General features: G+C 46.9%; 1 protein-coding gene across 16 annotated transcripts in view; it reads right to left on the bottom strand.

Annotated features, from left to right (window-relative positions):
• Window positions 1–21923, bottom strand: part of RALGPS1 (Ral GEF with PH domain and SH3 binding motif 1) — a 286272-nt gene that overhangs the window by 251304 nt on the left and 13045 nt on the right. For 13 of the 16 annotated variants that reach the window (XM_058524069.1, XM_058524075.1, XM_058524067.1 and 10 more), the window contains one exon: window positions 14180–14258. The exons of the other annotated variants lie outside the window; for them this stretch is intronic. The gene's annotated coding sequence lies outside the window, so the exon portion shown is untranslated. Of the gene's footprint in view, window positions 1–14179; window positions 14259–21923 lie in introns of those variants that run through there. 16 annotated transcript variants of the gene reach the window in all.

Below are 21923 nucleotides of genomic sequence, written 5' to 3'. Positions count from 1 at the left end.
CTTTGTGTTCTGGGCAAGTTGCTTGACCTGGCCAAGCCCACTTTCCTCATCTGTAAAGTGGGGAGAATTGTGGCACTAGCCTCACAGGTGGCTGAAGGGATTCATAGGACGATGTACGCTGGAAGTAGCTGGCACTGCGCCTCAATGAATGACAGCTATCATTTGCGTTAACAGCCCTCACCACCACGCTCACCCTCCCCGGGGGGGGGGGGCCAGGCATGGGCAATGCTCTCTTAGCATAAGACCACAGGAAATCATCTTGAAGTCAAGGCAATGGGAGGAATATGAATGAAGAATACGCATTTCTCATAAAACCAGGAAAGGGTTCTCAAAAGAAATCTCATCTTCTGGGTGGCAGGCGAGTTTTATTGTAGACCCTCCATGAACAGGCCAGCCAGCCTTGGTCTAGCGGTTAAGAATCGGCGCTCTCACTGCTGCCGCTCAGGTTCATTTCCCGGTCAGGGACCCACACCCCCATCTGTCGGCTGTCACACTGTGGTGGCTGCGTGTGGCTGCGATGCTGAAAGCTAGGCCACCGGTATTTCAAATACTAGCAGGGACACCCACGGTGGACAGATTTCAGTGGAGCTTCCAGACTAAGACAGACTAGGAAGAAGGACCTGGCCACCCATTTCCGAAAAACTGGCCATGAAAAACCCAGTCAATAGCAGCGGAGTATCGTCTGATACAGCATGAGAAGACGAGAGGACGGCACAAGAAGACAGGCAGGGCTCCACTCTGCTGTCCACAGGGGCGCTAGGAGTCAGAATCCACTCCACGGCACTAACAACAAGGAAGAGACCGGCTAGAGCTTCCCACCCCTCACGCAAGCACATATAATTACTCTTGAAACCAAAGGTTCCTCCCTTTGAAAATAGGCAAAGGAGAGAAATCCTCACCTGCAGCCACTAGCTGGTAAATAAGACCTGATTTTTCCACAGGGCGGGGAGGTACATTTCAGGAAAATTGGAGGCCTAGGGATACTTGTGGGAGAGGGCTTGAAGGGAGCTTTGGGAAGTGGGGGTGAAAGGGAGAGTGAGGAAATGAGAGTAGTCTACCTGGGACATCCCAGACACCCAGGACAGCCCTGGGAGCAACCTGGTAGGTGCCTTCCATTCTGGAAGCCTGGGCAGCATCGCTTCCCTTTTTGTGTATTAGGGATCATGGTAGGCAAGCCAGAGACCCAAGGCCCCATTTCCTCTCCCCAACCCTGCACAGCCCTCAATCAGTCACCTACTTAATCTTAATTAAGGTCCAGGGAGCAGGTGCTTTGGGGAAGGGCAGGCAGTGTTATCTGGAACGGAAGAGCAGGGTGACTGTGTCCGCCCTGGGCAACCATCGGCAGGAATAACCCCTCTCTGTGCAACAGGCCAAGTCTCACCACCTCCACCACCTCCGCTCTGACCCAGGCCTCTGCACCACCGTGATGGCCTCGTAAGCAGTCTCCCCGTCACACTCCTGCCTCTTCAAGGTTTATTCTTGATGCAAACAGCGTGATCCTTTTAAAACATAAATCAAAAACTTGCAGGACGTACACTAAAAAGGGTGAATTTTCCCGTATGTAGAGCATACCCAGCTGGAGGAAAACAGGCTGTATCCTGGATCTTCCTTCAGAAGGAAGCTAGAGAAAAACCCTGAACAACAAGAGAAGACAACGTATGCCACGGGCAGTGACCTTATTATACAGAGGCAGACAGCGGAAAGGGGAGCAAGAATTCAGCCAACGGCACAAGATCCTGCAGAGCCATGTAGGATGGAGCTGATGGCAAGAGTGCCCTGGGCACCATGTCAGGGGAAGCCCAACTCACAAAGGGATGAGGAGCTCCTGATTCTCCCAGTGCCGCTGGGGCAGAAAGGAGAAGCAAGAGATGAGGGCAGGAGATGGGGTTTCCTGGGGACTTGAAGAGACTCCTCAGCATGTTCTCAGGCTCAAAAGAAGGAGTTAGTAGAGGGCAAAATAACAAAAATGCAAGAGAAAGAGGGGACGTCTGACAAAGTGAGTCTCAGAGAAGACGGCAAGGGTGGGACTATGTTAGCTGCTTCCCTGGTCCCTGGAGGGGAGAGGAGAATGGTGGCCACCACCCAGACTGAACCTGCACCATCACAGCCTAGGGAGGCAGAACACCAGCCTGCTAGGCACCTACAACGATACCAGGGGGGCTCGGTGGGATCGCAGGGATGAGACACTTTTACTCGAATGGCTATCACCTTCATAAAATGGAAAAGCTCTGTGCCAAAACCAGCTTGCAATTAGCTGTTTAGTAACATCTTCGTATAAGATTTTTCAAACATTACTCTGTAAGCGGTCCGGAGTGGCGACCTCTTTATTCCGATGAGACAATACTGTGCGGAACCCAGCTTCCAAGTAGCTGTTAGGAACATCTTCACGTTAGTCTCTTCCAACACTTCAGCACATGGCTCACAGAACGGCTATCACAGTCACACAATGAAAGGACACTGTGCGGAACCCACCTGGCAAGTAGCTATTTAGGAACATCTTCATATAAGTCTTTTCAAACATTTCACTACAATCCATACAGAATGGCTATCACTTTCACACAATGAATGTATGTGAATAATGTGAAGCTTCTAGAAGCACAAAACCGGACCATCAATTTCATCCAATGAGGATCTGATGTGACCTTGTGGACAGACTAGGGAACTGTCACAGGTGGCAGGAGACTAATGAGACCCAAAAAGTAAATGCAGGGAGGGGCCCTAGACTGAATCCTGGAACAGGAAAAGGACATTAGGGGGACTGGTGACATTAGAAAAGGGTTAACAGTACTGTACCTATGTTAATTTGATCACTGTACTATGGTTAAGTAAGCTGTTAACATGTAAGCTGGGTGGAGGGTATATGTAAATGCTCTGTACTGTTTTGCAACTTTTCTGTAAGCATAAAATTATTTCAAAATAAAAAGTTAAAAAATTTAAAAAGGGATTCGACACCCTCACATCCCACCCTACTCTCCACCCCCAACACACACACTATCTCCACAACCAGGTTTAAAACCGGGGGTTCGCCATTTCCTGTACAAATCATTATTCGAGAGTTGCAGTCCTGGGGTGCTGAGGTTCAGGCATTTTACGCCCATTACATGTGGGCTAAACATACACCGTCCACAGTGAACAGAAGATGGGACAGGAGACAGTTTATTGTAAGGAGCAGGGTGTCCCTCCCTCCCTCCTAGTCCCTGCCAAGGGCAGAGGAACTACTGGTGTGACTGGTAATGGTCCAGGTCATCAACTGGGCTACATCCTTAGGAGAAGCACTGAGTGCCAAAAGGTCACACATCTGTTCAAGGCCCTCCTTCCTCCCACTGCTGCTGCGAGATCTGTGAGGCAAACAGGGCCCCTGCCTGGGCTCAGGCCCCTCTGACTCCCACATGCACCCCTAAGTGTGCCCACCTGGCCTGCACATTCCTGGACACTGCTGCTGGCCAAAGGAAGTAAGGACCCAAGATACAAATCAAGTTTACAGGGCATGGAAGGCCCCCTTGGGCTGTGAGCACATCACTTGCTTCAAGCAGCTTTAACCAGAGAGCTCTGTACTGGGGGGTCAGGTACTGTCCGGCTCACAGTGAGGGTCCTCTAACTCCCCTTTGCTGCTGTACTTCAGAAACCTCGAGGTGAGGAGTAGGTTGTCAGCACAGGACACTCACATTTGGGGCTTCCTGACAAGTACCATTGATCCTGACTCACCATGCACAGCCTGGCGCTTCCCACCAAAATAGGAAGGAAGTTGTCTCCAGAGAGGAAGGCAGGGTGGGCAAGGTCTGGCTGGAGGAGGGGAGTGAACACAGTCTGGCCGGCAGCACACCAAAGCCCAGGAGGAATAAAGGGCATGCCCCGTGAGCTTGGAGCCAGAAGTTTGAGGGAACATCCACCTAGTTTTAGGTTGTTTTCAAGGATCATTCCACTTCCCACAGAGAACACTGCAAGGGATGAGAGGCGGGGTGGAGGTGCCCAAGTGCACAGAGAAAACGACATTTCCACATCCAGCTACATAAATAGATTTGAGTTTCAAGACAACAAACTGGGTCCACACGTTTGCCTTCCCCTCTCCACACCTTGTTGAAATGAAAAAATGAGAAGAATAAGAAATCTGTTGCAGTGGTGAAATACAGGGAAGGATGACATCAATAAATGAGAAATTAAGACTTCCTAGAAGATCTGAAGCAAATGGAACTGGATTGAGGAGAAAGCTATGAGTGTTAGACAACTGGCCATAAAATCAACCATTTCCTCCGTCCAAACAATAACCAGCAAGAAAATGTAATGTCACAAGAGCCTACTAACAAAAGAAAAAAACACCTAGAAGTAAACTATAAAAGAAAGGTACAAAAATCATTTGAAGCAAAATATGAAATTTTACTAAGAGACAAAAAAGAAGACAAATCAAAAGAAACATTTCACTCCTGTGAATAAGGAAACAATATTGTAAAGACATCAATTCTCCCCAATTGATCTATAAATAAAACACAAGTTCACTCTAAATCCTAAGGGGATTCATTCTGGAATTCGACAAATTGATTTACAATTTCATCCGGAAGAATAATTAAAAACAGCTAAGAAGTTTTCAAAAAAGAATATAATGAGAAGGGACCTGTCCTGCCAGGAAGCCACAGTCGATAATAAATGCACAGAAAGAGATGAATGGATCAGCAGGACAGAACACAGTCCAGAAAATAGGCTCAATGTGAGAATTAACATCTAATCAAGATGACATTTCAAACAGCAGGAAAGAATGGATTATTCAATAGATTTTGATGAAGCACTTTACTATTCACTTGAGGGAGGGATTTGTTTAAAATCTTACCCAATATCATACATAAGAACAAAATTCTGATAAAGATTTAATCTAACAAAAAAATCCCCATAAAAATACCAGAGGAAAAACAAATCACTATTTTTTTATAATCTTGGAGTGAAGAAGTCCTCTCTAGGGTGATACAAAAGTCAGAAAACAAAGGAAACTATTGGCAGATTTAACTACATGAAAAATTAAAACTCTGCATAGGAAATGACATCATGAAAAAGATGAGACAATCAATAAACTGGGGAAGGGATGTTTGAAATGCCATGAGAGATGATGAAGTAATATCTTTAATACAGAAAGAACTCCCCCCAGAGTCTGGCTCAGCTCTCGGCAGGCGTGTGGCCTTGGGCAGGGGCTTGTCCTCTGAGCCTCCCTCTCTCACTGCAGAGAGAGAAGCTAAGAGCAGCACCTCTCTCACAGGTGTGAGGTGTGTGGCGTGGGGACCACATGAGATGCTGTCAGTAAAGCACTTAGTGTAGAGTCTGAGCAAAGCACGGAAATCATCAGACAGGCAACCAGAGAGTATGTTCCAGCAAGTTCACAGACTGCAACATCTACCAAAAGGCAAGACAACACTGGAAGTCCACATCGATGTGCTTCAGTACAGGCAGTTCAAGAGCATCCACTCCAGGGGACACTAAGCAGTGGTTTAAAAGGATGAGAGAGATCAGCATCTACGGACAGAGAAAGACGTCCACAAATTCAGGACATACTCACTCTCATTCATTCATCCATTCATTCAACAAGTATTTACTGAAAGTCTAGTGTGTGTCAGGCACTGTTCTAGGTGCTGGGCAAGACCAGCAAAGAAAAAGCCAGAAATCCCCCACTACATTCTAGTGGAGGAAATAGACAATAAATAAAGCATTCAGTGAAATATATGGTGTGCCAGCCAGTGCTAAGTAACAGAGAAAGAAGTCCAGCGGGGAGAGGGCATAGGCAGAGGGGAGGGCCAGGGTTACAACTGTAAATGGGGGGTCTGAGAAGTGCTCACTGAGAAAGTGCATTGGGACATGTGTTAAACACATATGCATACAGGTGAGCACACACAGGTACAGAAGGATACACGCTCAGCTGTTAATATCATTGCCTCTTAAAGGTGTTATTGTTTGGCACTTTTACTTTCTACTTTTTGTATACTTCAGTACTGTTCAACTTCTTTTAAAATAAGTACGGAGCGACGGCCTGGTGGCACAAGTGGTTAAGTGCGCGTGCTCCACTTCAGCAGCCCGGGGTTGGCAGGTTCGGATCCCGGGGGGCGCACCGACACACCGCTTGTCAAGCCATGCTGTGGCGGCGTCCCATATAAAGTAGAGCAAGACGGGCACGGATGTTAGCTCAGGGCTGATCTTCCTCATAAAAAAAAAAAAAAAAAAGAGTATGGAAAACATTTGTGACCAATCCAGCATTTGGGGAGAAAACTCAAAGAGAGCTTCCACAGCCAAGCTCACTGCCAGGTATTGCAGTCAGGAGGCTGGAGTCAGATGCCTGGTGCTCTAGCACCACCTGGTGGCCATTTGCTAACTGATCAATCTCATTTCCTACCACAAGGGGGAGAAAGAGGCCAGACGCACAATTGTTTAAAAACATACCTGCCCCGTGGACAGAGCCTGCAAGGGCAACGGGCAACACAAACACAGTTTGACTTGTTGGGATGGCAGGGTCATGGTGGGATTTATTTAGCTTGGGTTTTCCATCATAGTTTTATATGACGTTTTATTTCCTCATGTGTAACTGCAGCAGAGCACTTCTAAGGGACAGCCGACTGTACTCACTTGAGGGACAGAAGTGGAGTGAGAGACGGGCTGGGTGTCACAGAGCTATAACCCAGGCCATCTGCACAAGTGTCCCCAAGAAGGCTGGAGGATTCATATAACAGGGTAACAGGACCTCTGGGCACACGGTGCTTGGAAGAGCCAGGAGTACCTGGGGGACAAGCTCCCAGGAGTCTGGCTGGGATGAGCAGCGACATCCCTGCCCTCAAATGATTGATCACCAACTGAGCACGTGCACAGACCACTGAACTAGCACCGTCCTCACCAAAGCCCAGATGAGACGGAGGCGTATCCCATGGGTGATGGGGAGTGATGTTGATCACACCGAGGACTCCGCTTGGATGCTCTTCCCTTCCCTCCACCCTCCAGGTCCCCAGCCTGGGTCGAGAGCCCCTCATCTGTGTGCCCTCGTCACTCTGACACGGAACTGCTGCTTTCTCCGGCATGTCCCTGCTGGACAATGAGCTCGGTAAGGCGAGCCCCTCCTACCTTATTCACCCTGAGAGACAGGACTTGGCAGTCCAACTGTTCTGGGTTTGAATCCTGGCTCTGCCTCCCACAACCTTTGTGACACAGGCAAGTGCCTCTGAGCTCCAACTCCCCCTCTGTGAAGTGGGGATACAGGACTGTACCAGCCTCACGTGGCTGTAGTGCGGAGTCTCTCACAGCAGCAGCTGGCACTTACGGGTACTGCTGGGTGCCAGGCACTTGTCTAAGGGCTTCGTATGTATGAAGCTCCTGAACTGAGGCCACCTCTGTGCTTAAGTGTTGATCACAGTGCCCAGCACAGGGTAAGTGCTCCAACATTGTTATTCTATCCCCAGTTCCCAGCACAGTACTCAGCAGTCTGTTGTGTTCCCAATAAAAATGAATGAACTCCTCCCCCAGCCTACCACGGAAAGAAAGGGGCAAGGTCAGAGCAAGACTGTGATGCTTAAGCCACCCCAGCCACCTGGTTCTGCTGCCCCAAAAAACGCTCAAGGACTGCACAAAAGGCCTTCAAGGAGAGAAGGCCTCCGGGAGATGCAAGCACTGCTGCAGGGCAGGGAGGGTGCGGAGGGCGGGCAAGTGGGGCAGACACCTGGGGCTAATGCCTGGGGCAGTGTGGGCGAAGCAACACTGTGGGCGAAGCAACACTGTGGGCGAAGCAACACTGTGGGCGAAGCAACACTGTGGGCGAAGCAACACTCTGGGCTCAGGTTAAGGCTCAGCTCAGGCAGCACCCAGACGGAAGCTGCCAGCCAGAAGGGCCCCAGCTAAAAGTGGGGGAGACTTGCCTTAACAATCCCTCCAGCCCGGACCCCTCCCGGGGCTCCCTCCAGACTGACCTTCGATACACCCAGTCAGTAATGGCCCCGCTTGAGGACCACGCCCCGTCCTTGCTTCCCATTTGCTTGCTCCCCAGATTCTTTACATTCCACCCTACTCCCAAGCAGTCGGGCCATGGTCCTCACACGGAGGGCCAGTGGACCAGGTCGCTGAGGGGAGCTGGATGTGAGGGAAGGAGCGCTTAGAGGTACCCAACCCACTGAGAAACCCAGTCCCTTCCTGCGGGACAGCGTGTTCGTGCTGGGAGTGTGCAGGCCCTCTGCCAGCCCCTCCCATAGCCAGCCCCTTGGAAGTGGCTTCCGGCCAAGGAAGGAGAGATGTGCAGACTAGAACAGGTGCCAAAACGTCGCTGGAGGGCGCGGTGGCCACGCCCACCCTGCCATGCCTCACAGCCAGGTGCGCACAGGGGCTGGCTCTTCTCCCTGAAGCTCTCCTCCTCCCTCCTCTTCTCCCTGCTCCCTCCTGCTCTTTTCCAGTCTCACTTTGGACGTCGCTGCCTCTGGGAGCCCTTCTCTGACCTGCTATGTTACGTCCTTCTCCTACAGGCTTTTAGAGCCCCCAGACTTCTCCTCCTTAGCACTTGTCATATTTGTCATGAGTTATGTGCGTCTTCCTCCCGGGACTGTCACAGCTGTGGCCACACTTGGCTGCCTCTCCAAGACGTCCAGTAAGAGGGTCATGTAAGCGGCCTCAGGAGCCGGCCCACAGCTTCCATGGTTCACACCCTTTTCTGAGCGACCTCACTCCACATGCTTCCCATCTCTGACTGAGGTGACGATGGGGCCAGCGTCTCCCTCTTTATCAAGCAGGACCGGCGCTGTTGTCTGTCTACGTTCAGGTTCAAAGATGGGAAGGTGTCAGACATTAGCACAACTGATGCCTAACCCTCCCTCTTACAGGAAGGAAAACCTGAGTCTCCTTGCTTAAACAGTGACATTTATGAGGAAAATCTCAAAAGAAACAAATGACAGAAAGGAAGGTGCAGTAATTTATCTGGGTTGTTTTTTTTTTTTTTTTGTGAGGAAGATTGGCCCTGAGCTAACATCCGATGCCAATCCTCCTCTCTTTGCTGAGGAAGATTGGCCCTGGGCTAACATCTGTGCCCATCTTCCTCTACTGTATATGGGACGCCGCCACAGCATGGCTTGATAAGCGGTGCGTCAGTGCGCACCCGGGATCCGAACCTGCAAACCCCGGGCCACGGAAGCGGAGCACGCACTTAACCGCTGCACCACCAGGCTGGCCCCCTGGGTTGTTTCTTTATATTTAAATATTTTAAGTTATACTTTATTGGACTTCCTGTTTAAACTACAAAAGCAACATATCCTTGCTATAAGCCAAACCCAATAGAGGTGTACAAATAAAAGGCCATCAACCCAGCCTTCTCCTACTCCCTCCCCCTTCCACCTCCTAAGGTAATCACAGTGAGCAGGCAGGAGTGGATTCCTCCAAGCCTTTCTGTCAGGCAACACAAATACATATAACCAAGTGGGACCCATACCCTCAAATGCCTGTGGGGCCCAGGCAGATCATGTCACTGGTGAAGCTGCAGGAGTAACAGAATGGGGACAGATGGGGCCTGTGGCTAACGACGCCACTTAAAGCTTCCAATTTTGAAAATCTGTAAAGCACTGAGCTGGCCATACACAGCACTAGAGGCAGAAATCAGAGCTCCTCGGGCAGAGTAGCAGAGTTGGTAAGAGTTCAGATTTTAGAACCCTGGTCCCATCCTGGGCCCCACATCTATTGGCTGGGTGACCACAGAAAGTCTCTCTGTGCTTCGTGTGAAAAAAGGCAATCCAACAGTACCTTCCTTGTCGGTTCATTGTGAGAACAACGTAGAGCACGTAGCACTGAGCCTGGCACTATTATCTGCCACCACGGGCCACCAGTTTGCAACTCCTGCTGGAGACATTATTCTGCAATTTCTTCTTAAAACCTAATCATACACCACAGCCTTCCCTCCCATCAATATAGAGAGAGCTGGCTCCTTTGTAATAGTTGCCTATTACATCACTGATGGGTGCCCCCATTCTCTCACCTTTGTGCCCCTACAAACAGTGGTGTGGATAACCGCTTTGTATCGCTTTTTGCATTGCTGCTTTATTTCTGCAGGAGAGACTCCTAGAAGTATGCTGCTGGGTTGCCAGATATGGATATTTTAATATTTATTAGATATTTTCTGATTTTGTTCTCCAAAAGTTGGAACAAGTCATACTCCCACCATCAATGGGAAGGAGCACTCACATCCCCCATTCACTTGCTAACATGGTTTTATCAATCTTTGTAACTTTTTGCCAATTAAAAAGGTGAAAAGATACCTATTGTTTAAATTTGCATTCTGCTAAGGATTATCTTTTGAGACAGAGATCTCATTTCTTTCATTCTCTTTTTCTTCTTTAGCAAGAGAACCCCTACTTTTAGTTAAGCACATCTTATGCTCCCTTGCAGCTCAGGGTGGCTAAGCTCTACTCAATGAGATGTAAACGTTAGCGCTGTGTGAGACTTTTGAGAAGCGTCTGAAAGGGAACCTTTTCCCCCCCTTTCTTCCCCCCTTTCTTCTTCTGCATTCTGAATGCAGATGTGATGACTGGAGCTCAAGCAGCCACCTTGAATCAGGAAGCACTCTGCTACGGATGCAAGAGCAGCAAGATGTAAGGAAGCCGGGTCCATGATGACCCTAACTCCCACTGTACCAACCCTGGAGTACCCACCGCTTTACCTTTTCATGAGATGGTATCAACTGCTAAATGTTTAAGCCATTGTTGTTCAGGGATTACCTACCATATGCAACCAAATCTAGTCCTAATTAACACACCTTCTGATCCCCAAAAGTGAAGATCGAACCTTTATTTCTCTTTCTGTAACAAATAACTAACTACATCTCCACGTTTGCTTTGCCCCGGGTGTATTTAAGTGTCCTAAAAGTGGAACACATATTTCCCCACTCTCTCGTCCTTTCTCCCAAAGCCTTGGGTTTTGCACGGATGGTTTAGAATTTTTATTTTCAGCCTATTATGTTTTCTCTTAGGGTAGGTCTCCTCTGTTTTAAAATTTTTTAATTACTTAATACACAATAAAAATTCCGATTCCCAGTAGACATATCCATTGAGATTAAACTGTATGCACTAAAAGGGACACTGCTTCTCACTTCCCCCACACTCTTCGCGTCCCCTATCTCACTATGTCTGCTCTGCTTTAATTGTCCTCTGGTTAGGGAACTTCACTGGGTATTTTCCTCAGGTATATGTAATAGATAACACGTTTTGTGTCCTCACACGTTTGAAACGCCTCTCTTTTCCAATGGCCCCTGGGTGACATCTCAGCCCAGTATAGAGAGGACTGCAGCGCCCTCTCCCTTCAAAGTCTAGAGACCCCAGTCCACTGTCTTCCCACCTCCAGGGTTGCACATGTGAAGTCCAATGAGAGCCTAATGCTCTTTCCTTTGAAAACAACCTGTTCTTTCTTCCTACAAAATTTTAAGATTTTTCTCTTTCTTCTTGGAGTTTAGGAATTTTCCTAGAAAATAGGTCTAAGTGTTGGTCTTAGTGTGAGCTGAATGAACCCATTTGAGCTGAATGAATCCATTTTATCTGAAGAATCAACTCTCTCTTCAACTCTGTGAAATTTTCTTCTGTTGTTTTTCTATTACTTCTCCATCTGTCCCTTTTTCTCCTTCTGGAATTCCTATTATTCACACGCCAGGTCTCCTTGGATAAGGTCTCCAAATGTCTTACATTTTAATTCACTACTTCCCTCTTTATTATTGTTCTAGGTTGTGAGGCATGTCTTCTTTGACCTTCCAAACCACTAATTTCAGTTCTTCTACTGACTTTTAAATTCAAAATCCATGTTTTTTCTTCCAGAAAGCCTCTGGTACACTTTAATCTCGTCTCTTTGGGAGTCTTCTCCTTGTGAATAAAAGTTCTTACACATCGTCTCCATTCATCCCGCCTGCAAGGAGCCACCGCTCCAAGCGTGAAGCTTGGCTTCCCTCCCTTCTACGGCCAAGTCTCTGCAATGTGTTACTGTTTGTCTGTGCCTGTGGAAGGGTGAAGGGTGCAGCTTCTCGTATCCCTGTTCATGGCAGACTGTTCCCGCTTCTGTGGCAGTAGCAGGCCTGAGGCCCTGAATGACCTGACAGCCTTTGCCCAAGGGGGCCCAAGTGAAATGAGCCGGCAGTCGTGATCTGCTGAGAAGTGGGAAGCAGATCCTGTGCCGGCTGGTCCCCCAGTGACGACAGGGGAGAGGCAGTCCTCTCCCAACTGCATGAACTGGGAACAACTCCACCCAGACCCCCTGGGATCGGCGAGATTGGGCAGTCCCTCTGAGGGCATGGGCATCAAGTGGGCAGCTGCGACCTCTCTCTCATGGAATCCAGCTCTACTCAGACTCGAAAGCAGACAGCAGAGAAACTCTATTTCTAGAACTAGACTGACCTCGAGTCAGATCTCAACTCTGCCACTTACTTGCTGTGTGGCCTCAGGGAAATTACTTCTGAGTCTCAGTTTTCTCAGATGCTCTTACCTTTAAACCAACAACTATTTCCAGCATCCTCCTTAGGGGAACAAAACCCACTGATGTAAGTGTTAGGGAACTTGCTTCTTTAAGCACTATAAGAATTACTTGTACTGTAGTTAATCATGCAATATGAAGGAAGACTGGGCCTCCGGCAGGAAAGCATCAGAAACGTCACCTTCTGCCTCTTTTGTGATAATGGGTTGACGGAAGGGTAAGGCTACTAGAAAAACTGAAAAATATTGTAATATTTCAGCTTTTAACATTTTTTGTGACTGCTCCTACCTGAAGAGAATCTCCTAGGATTCTTCTAGGCAAACACTCTGTGCCTCTTGCCCTATTCTTTTATGTTATTTCAAGACCTGAGGGCCATGGTCACAAACAGGATGGATACTATGAGCCATTAGAGATTCCACATTAGTTTCAGTCTAGTAACATTTATTGAGCACCTACTGTGTATTAGGCATTAAGCAAGGCACAGCATGGGATACAATAACGAGCAAGACACAGCCCATGCCTTAAAAGAGCTTAAAGTCTCGTCAAGGAGATAAGGCAAGACGTACCGGATACATCAAAAACCAGGATGCATGCAGAACGTGGCGAGGGCCGCGAGAGGAGGTAAAACAAGTGTCCTGAGGGTTTCAACAAAAGGAGAGGTCTGGGGAGCTGGGGAATACAGAAAAGCATTCTTAGAAGAGGTGCCAAATGGGGCGGGCAGAACCTCAGGGGACAAGAATGGGGGGCACTTAGGAGAGAGGGTGGCAGGGGGTTGACCAGTAGACTGTAGTCTCCTGAAGACAATGATCACATCTTACTTCACACTCCTTCACCCATCCTCCCATGGCCAAGCATACTTCACACAATGAGCTGCCCTTTCTGCTGCAGGGTCTGAAGCAAGGACAGCCGAAAGTGAGGAGTGGAGCTGAACCAGAAAAAGAGAGGAGAGGGGTTCGTGGGAGGTACATGGACCTGACTGAGGTTGAGAGAACAGAGGAAGCCCAAGTAACCCCATCTGTTGGGGAGTCAGCTATACAACATTTGTTTTCTGATCAATGGCAGCAAAAGGATGACAGCACAACAGGGCAGCAACACGAGGTTTTGCACGAGGAGGAGGTAGAGAGAGAAAGAAAGGAAAAACTATTTTGGTTTTTTTTTTTTTTGGTGAGGAAGATCAGCCCTGAGCTAACATCCATGCCAATCCTCCTCTTTTTGCTGAGGAAGACCGGCTCTGAGCTAACATCTATTGCCAATCCTCCCCTTTTTTTTCCCTTTTTCTCCCCAAAGCCCCAGTACATAGTTGTATGTCATAGTTGCACATCCTTCTAGTTGCTGTGTGTGGGACGCCGCCTCAGCATGGCTGGACAAGCGGTGCGTCAGTGCGCATCCGGGATCCGAACCCGGGCCGCCAGCAGCGGAGCGCACGCACTTAACCACTAAGCCACGGGGCCAGCCCCAGGAAAAACTTTGGATAGGAGAACCAAGAGAGAAAATCCTAGAGCTTAATCTGGCAAGGAGGAGCCCCTAAAACACCTCTGCACGTGTGGCTCACTAAGGATGCCTGATGTCCCCAAAGCCACTCTGCAACTCCTCAGCCCCGCAGGCTCCGTTAGGTATGAGGTTTCCTGACTGCACCACCACCCGGCTCGCCTGTACCAGCGTGCACCTTTGGGTGCCCATACAGCAAGGCCCTCTGCTCCAGAGGGCACCATTCACTAAGGTCAGAGAACCGACTTACCAGGAATACACGTTGGGCTTCATAATCCCAGGCCAACAGGAAACACCATCCCAGCACGTCTCTTTCCAAACAGTAGCTGCTGTAAAAGTGGGCGAACAATTTGATTTACATCCACGTTCCATATGATAAGGATTGTTTTTCAAGGCTCAGCAAGGTCAAACAAACTATAGTGCTACAATATCTGATTTCAACCTGTTCTTTGACATGTCAAATCCTTTTCTCATAGATCAATATCTGATATCATCATTAGCCTATCAAGTAGCAAAGCCTGTCCTAAAATTACTGAAATTAACAAGCTTCTTCAGTCAGTATTCTCCTTTCCCATCACGCTTTGGATACGCGCTGTGGTAAATAAGCATGTGAGGGTCCACCTGGGGACTCAACCCAAAAAAAGCACTGATCCCATGGGAGAATGTGTTCTGACAGGCCCGAAGTTCAGCCAGGCCTCAGGCACTGCCCAGCAAGAAAGGAACTCAGGAGTGTCCTTCAGAGCACATGGCTGTCGAAAAAAGAGCACGTGGCAAGGGAGGGAGTGCCTGGCAAAGACAAGTACCCCACACAAGGGCCTGCAGAGGGCCAGGTGTTGGTTGGTTCTGTCCTCCAAAGCAGCCCCTCTCTCTCCACCCCCACACCTGCCCACACCCAGGCGGGCAGCCTCACGACCTCCTTCACTGAGGAAAGCTGACCTCAGCTCCCTCGAGTCCCTCCTTTAACCTAAATGTTTCTGCATCTTCTCCTGGTCCTCCACTCCCACCTCTGAGAAAGAGGCATCCACCTGAGACCCAGGGCCAATCACCCCTCTCTTGCAACCTCAATCTCTTCCACTCTCTTGGTCCTTCCCTCTGCCTGAGGATACCTTTAGTTCTCCCCAATCTTCAAAAGAGCTTTGACCCTTGAACTCCAGGCTGCTTCCCATCAGACACCACTGACTTCCTCACTACCACAGCATCTCACTACTGCCCACTTGCTAACCCTCAACCCTGACCACTGGGATCACACTGCTCCCTCCCAGGTCACCAGGATCCTCTAATTGTGGAGGCTAGTGGCCTAGGGCTCTCCTACCTCTTAGTAGCTTTTTTTTTTTTTTTGGTGAGGACGATCAGCCCTGAGCTAACATCCATGCTAATCCTCCTCTTTTTGCTGAGGAAGACCAGCTCTGAGCTAACATCTATTTCCAATCTTCCTCCTTTTTTTCCCCCAAAACCCCAGTAGATAGTTGTACGTCATAGTTGCACATCCTTCTAGTTGCTGTATGTGGGACGCGGCGTGTCGGTGCGTGCCCGGGATCCGAACCCAGGCCGCCAGTAGCGGAGCGTGCGCACTTAACCGCTAAGCCACGGGGCCAGCCCCTCTTAGCAGCTTTTAGCATGGTTCACCAGTCCCCCTTTCTGAAACTCATCTCTCAACCTCTAATAATGACTTTGTCATTCTTTTTCTCCTCCCATCTCCTTAGCTTCTTTGGCCAACTCTGCTGGCTCCTTTCTTCTGCTGATCCCCTTTTGCCCTCTCACCTTTCAGAGCTTCCTCTCAGCCCTTCCCCCTGGGCTCCCAGAACCCCAGACACTCAGAGGCCTGGCCCCACCTCCCTCTCCAGCTTCATCAACACCCCCCTCTGTCCCATACTTCATGCTCTGGCAACAAGGAATCCAACTCAAACAGAACACTGGCAGAACTGCTGAAGGGTCACCCCATCGTCCACCTGCTGCCCACAGCCAGGCCTCTGCTCAGGCTGCCCCCTCTCGTTACCACCTTGAGCTGCAGCTCACCAAACCTGCTGATCCTTCACTACCAATAGTTTAAAAAAAATTAAGCAAACACCTCTAACATATGTATATTCACTGTAAATTAAACGTATATTAAAATACATGTTCTAATGTACCAACATGTTAGGTACTTCATAATATAAATGTTCAAAGGAAGAGATAAAGATGAAATAATATGCTAAAATAATTATTTTATTTTATTCATCAACAATACAAATACTTTCATTCTCATTATTAATATTTTTAGTGAGAGCAATGTGATTGATATCCGTTTTTCAGTGTTTTAAATAAAATTTTTATGGAAGTACAATGTAAGTACAGAGAAGTGCACAGGTCAAAGAATTCTCACAAATGAACATACCAGCACCCCGATGGAGAAACAGAACACCGCCAGCCCCCGACACCCACTGTGCCCTTCTATCACCACCTGCCTCCTGAGAGGAACCACTATTCTGAGATCTAACAGCATAGATTAGTTCTGTTTTTAAACTTTAATGAATGGAATCATACAGCATATATTTTTTATGTCTGAATGAACACTATGCTTGTGAAATTCCTCCCTATTTTTTCACTGCACTGTTGTTCGTTAACTCTTACTGATTACAGTATCCATTGTGGGAGTTTATCACGTTTGTCCATTCTACTGCTGATGGACACTGGGATTCTTTCCAGTTGGGCCATTACAGATGGTGCTGCTGTAAACATTCTTGAGTGTGCCGTTTGGTACACAATCGTATGCCTTTCTGCTAGGTTGACACTTAGCAGTGGAATTGCTGGGTCGTAAGGTGAGTGTGTGTTCTGCTTTGGTAGATGATGGCAAACAGTTTTCCAAAGTGGCTACACCAATGTATACTCCCACCAGCAAGGTATGAGAGTTCTGCCTCCATATCCTCGCAACATTTGATACAGTCTTTCTTCTTTTTTTTCTTTTCATTTTAGCCATTCTGGTTGGTAAGATATCACAAAGTAAGTATTACAATCCCTTTTAAAGATGAGAAGAGTGAGGTTAAGTGCCTCTCTCAAGCCCACAGACCTAAGGTGAGTCAGAGCATCATCCCAGGTGTTCTGACTCCACACAGTACCCTGCTCCCACTTGTAGGGAAATATTGTTTCCAACATAAACACCCTAACAGGAGGCTAAAGCACTAATAACAAGAACATGCTTGTGGACTATGCTGATCCCAACACACCACTCATAACAGGAAAGAAAATGGTCTATTAATGCATCTTTGAGACACACATAGAAAAAGGTCTAGAAATATATACCCCAAGTATTAACAATGAGATGATGGCTGCTTATTTGTGTAATAATGAGGAAAAAAGCTATTTTCTTTTAAATTGAGATGTAATTTACATACCATAAAATGTACCCTTTTATTTATTTTTATTTTGGCTGGGAAATATTCGCCCTGAGCTAACATCTGTTGCAATCTTCCTTTTTTTCTCCTTCCCCAAAGTCCCAGTAGGTAGTTGTATATTCTAGTTGTAAGTCCTTCTAGTTCTTCTATGTGAGCCGCCACCACAGCATGGCTACTGACAGACAAGTGGTGTGGTTCTGCGCTGGGAACCGAGCCCAGGCCGCCGAAGTGGAGCACACCAAACTGTAACCACTAGGCCATCATGGCTGGCTCAACTGTAGCCTTTTAAACCATAGAACTCAGTAGCATGTTCACTAAGTTGTGAACCAATCATCACCACTATCTAATTCCAAAAAATTTTTATCACCCCATAAAGAAACCCTGTACCCATTAGCTCTCACTCCCCATTCCCCCATCTCCCTGGCAGCCACTAATCTACCTGCTGTCTCTGCGGATTTGCTTCTTCTAGACATTTCATATGAACGAAATCATGCAGGTATATGGCCTTTTGCGTCTGGCTTCTTTTCAAGGTTCATCCATGTTGTAACACGAATCAGTACTTCATTCCTTTTTGTGGCTGAATAATACTCCATTTTAAGGATATACCACATTTTGTTTATCCATTCATCAATTGATGGATATTTGCAATCGAAGGTTGTTTCATTTTTGGCTATCATGAATAATACTGCTATGAACATGCACATACAAGTTTTTGTGTAAACATATGTTTTCATTTCTCTTGGGTATATACCTAGGAGTAGAATTCCTAGGTCATATGGTAATTTGATGTTTAATTATTTGAGGAACTGCCAAATTGTTTTCCAAAGAAGCTGCCCCATTTTACAATCCCAGCAGAATGCGCCACCATTCAGAATGAAGGTGCGCTGGGGCTGGCTCCGTGGCATAGCGGTTAAGTGCGAGCTCTCCACTGCTGGCGGCCCGGCGTTCAGATCTCGGGCATGCACCAAGGCATTGACGCACCGCTTGTCAAGCCATGCTGTGGGGGTGTCCCATATAAAGTGGAGGAAGATGGGCATGGATGTTAGCTCAGGGCCAGTCTTCCTCAGCAAAAAGAGGAGGATTGGCATGGATGTTAGCTGAAGGCTGATCTTCCTCACCAAAAAAAAAAAAAAAAAAAGAATGAAGGTGCCCGGCAAACCTCTCCAAGGCAGTTTGAAAAGATGGTGCCCAAAGGAATCACCATAAGAGTTGCCCTAGGTATACTGTATACTTGCACAGCATTTTATTAGCTAGAAAACACAGGTCCAGACATATTGGAGGGCATGGAGCTAGCTTTCAAATCTTTCCTCCTCCACATTTGTATAGTTCTTTAGAGTGCAGACTGTGTTCACATGCATGATCTCTGATTTGGGCTGGAATTTTATGCCTGCTTTTTCCGTTAATTATGGTTTAATGCTATATCTTCTTCCAATAATCATTTCATTCATATTCTATTTTATAATCATAATCACAATTATTGAGAAATAATCTTATACTTGAATGGTTCCACTCTCATCACCAATCCCTTCCTACTCTGACTTGCCCATTCATGGGTCTTTTATTTTGATTCCGTTCTCAGCTGCCAGAGCATGCCTTCTAGTGACTTTTTCCCAGAAATGGTGCATGGGTGTAGCAAGAGCTACACACAAGGTATGTCCTTGCATGACTGAAATGAATTTCTGTTACCGTCAAATGTGAACTAAAACTTGGCTGAGTGTAAAATTCTTGGGTCACAACCTTTTTCCCTCAAAACTCAGTGGGTACTGCTCCACTGCTTTCTGGCACTTACGCTGTAGATAAGTTTGAGCCCAGTCTAATTTTTTTTCTTTGATTTAAAGGTTCCTTCTGCCTGGATGCTAATGGCATCCTCTCTTTATTCTTGAAATTTAAAAAAAATTCACCTAGATATTGTAAGTGTTAGTTAATTTTTGCTAATGTTGCCTGGTTCGTGATGAGCCCTTATCATTTACAGATGCAGGTCCCTCTTCAGTTCAGGAAAATTGAGGAGTCCTTCTATTTCATTTGTTCTGGTCTCCAGCCTCGTCCATCACCCACATCTGGGGTCTCCTCTGTTGCTTCCTGTCCCTTCTGAGATCGGCAGTTTGTCCCCCCCCCCAACTCCTTGACTTTCTGCAGCACTGCTAATTTTAAATGTTGGCGTTGTGTGATTTATTTCTCTATGGTCAGTCTACAAGCTCCTTTTTCATTGCAGTCTGTTGACTCATCATCTCATCTTTCATAGCATCTAGAACTTCTCTGAGAAGACAAAGAAAATGATGTTTGAAATTTTCTTCAGTTCACGGAGTAAAAGTTTGGAAACTTTTTTCCAACAGCATGCTTGTCCTCTATTCCTTGCAAGCTTTGTTCATTCCCCTTTATACTGCTGGATCTTTTTAGTGCATCCTCTCTACTGTTAATTTTTCTGTGTTCATTCTTAAATGAGGACAGATGAGTCCTGGCCTGATATGTACCCAAAAACAGTGTAGACAGATTCCCTCTGGTCCCCTCTCTATCTACCCTAATGGATTCAGCGTTTCTTGGACGGGGCCGTGGGGCTTTAAGGGCCAGCGCCGCGTCCATCACTCGCCAACTGTAACCACTCTTCAGTAAACGTCTTCATTCCTCTTGCCTCAGTTTCCCCTTCCACAAAACTGGAAAGTTGAGCTAATTGTTAAAAGTCCTTTAGCTATACTTATATTTTTATGATACTCCTGTACATCATACAGATTTAAAGTTTCATTAGTTTGGAACCAATTACCAAGGATTTTGCTAAATAAATGTAGAAACAAGTAATATTCTATTTCTTAAGAAAGACTCACTGTACTTCACTTCAAATTAAGCCAACCACAAATATTAAGCTTAAGAAATAAACTTCATTTGATTATACACAAGAAAAAAGAAAATTATAAATAATTTAACAAGAGTTAGCATAGTACACACCCCAGGGATGTACGGCTCTGAGACATGTACAAGAAGGTAATAGCTACCCCTGAGCACTTGAGGGTGAGCCCATCTCTCCCCTTCAGTCTCCCCTGTGCCCTGTCATTCCCGGGACCTTCGGTCTTGTCTAAACTCTGACAGCCAGGCAGAAAGACTGTGACAACCAACCACGTCCTCACCTTTCACAGCCCACAGACATTATAAGGGAAACACAGATCAAGAGCTTCCCACGTGGCACGCACTGTAGCAACGCACTCTACACACATTATCCCATCTAATCCTGCCAACCTCCTGTTGGGAAACTCCGTCCTCCACGGTCTCTGGCACTCCACCATGTCTTGTTGGGTATGCCAAGAACGCGAGGTCCTGACCACCCTTACGGGGCCACTCCTCAGGGTTGCGTTTGCAGTGAGCAACCTTGAGGGGTGAGATAATGTCCCCCTCAGGGACAAAGAGCAGGCTTGCTCGCTGCCTGCTATAAAGAAGCAGGCTCCCAAGCCCAGCTCTCAGCTGTGGCACAAAAGCACAGACTCCATCTGGGCCACGGCATCACCCCTGTGGGACCTGGGGGAGAGAAACCGACACGCATGCTTCTGCTTCTGCTAGTAACAGAGTTCTCTGTCTCTGACTCAGGAGTTTTATATATATATACACATATATACACACACACACACATATACACATATATACATATACACGCACATACATATACACACATATATACATACATACACACATATATACACATATATACATACACACATACATATATACACATATACACACATACATATATACACATATATACATACATATACACACATACATATATACATATATATACACATATATACATACATACACACACACATATAAATATATAAAGTAGACGGCGAAAGTTCTCCCTCCTAATCCCCCTCCACCCCTGAGCTCTCTGAGATCCCTTTACAGAGTTCAGTATACACCTTTCCATCTTTAACTCTGTATTTATTGTTCAACTCAAACTCATCTGGAATCCACTGCAGTATATGGTTAAGCTTATCACTTCTTTTCAGCATTGAAATCCAAATGCCCAACAACATAATAAATAATCATTCCTTCCCTTGCTACTGTGTAATTCCCGATGTCTCAAGAATTAAGCTCCTAAGTTAGCACCAAAGTCACTTCTGTTTCATTCATCTATTTTCCTGCTTTTAACTGAGCACCATACAGGATTAATAAATTATTGCTTTATAAAAAGTTTTGAAGACTCAGTCATTTATAGGCCATGTAATGCTGGGCTAATCTCAACCACTCTGAGGCTCCACATCTGTGAAATGGGGCAAGTAATGGTGAGGCTGGCCCCCAGCAGCCATCCTCCCCTTCTTCTTATGGCTTCCCTGAACATAGATTATATTTCCTAGCTTCCCTTATTGCTAGGTATGGCCATATGACCAAGATCAGGCCAATGGGATGCAAGAAGTGTCATGTGAAACTTCTGGAAAGTGGCCCTCAAAGGCTGGAATGCAGATGCAAAGGCTAGAACTCCAGCAGCCATTTCAGGCCATGAAGCGACCTTGGACTTGGAAGCCATTCCCAAGATCTCCTCATGATTGAACAACAAGCAAGAAGGAACCATATAGGCTCTGACCATGTAGGCTCCATACCCACTCTGAGCTGATTACCTCCTGCCTTCTCACACAT

The sequence above is a fragment of the Diceros bicornis genome, chromosome 28 (genome assembly GCF_020826845.1).
Source record: "Diceros bicornis minor isolate mBicDic1 chromosome 28, mDicBic1.mat.cur, whole genome shotgun sequence".
NCBI classification, from domain to species: domain Eukaryota; kingdom Metazoa; phylum Chordata; class Mammalia; order Perissodactyla; family Rhinocerotidae; genus Diceros; species Diceros bicornis.
The sequence above is the reverse complement of the archived record's forward strand: the minus strand, read 5'-3'. Positions and strand labels throughout refer to the sequence as shown.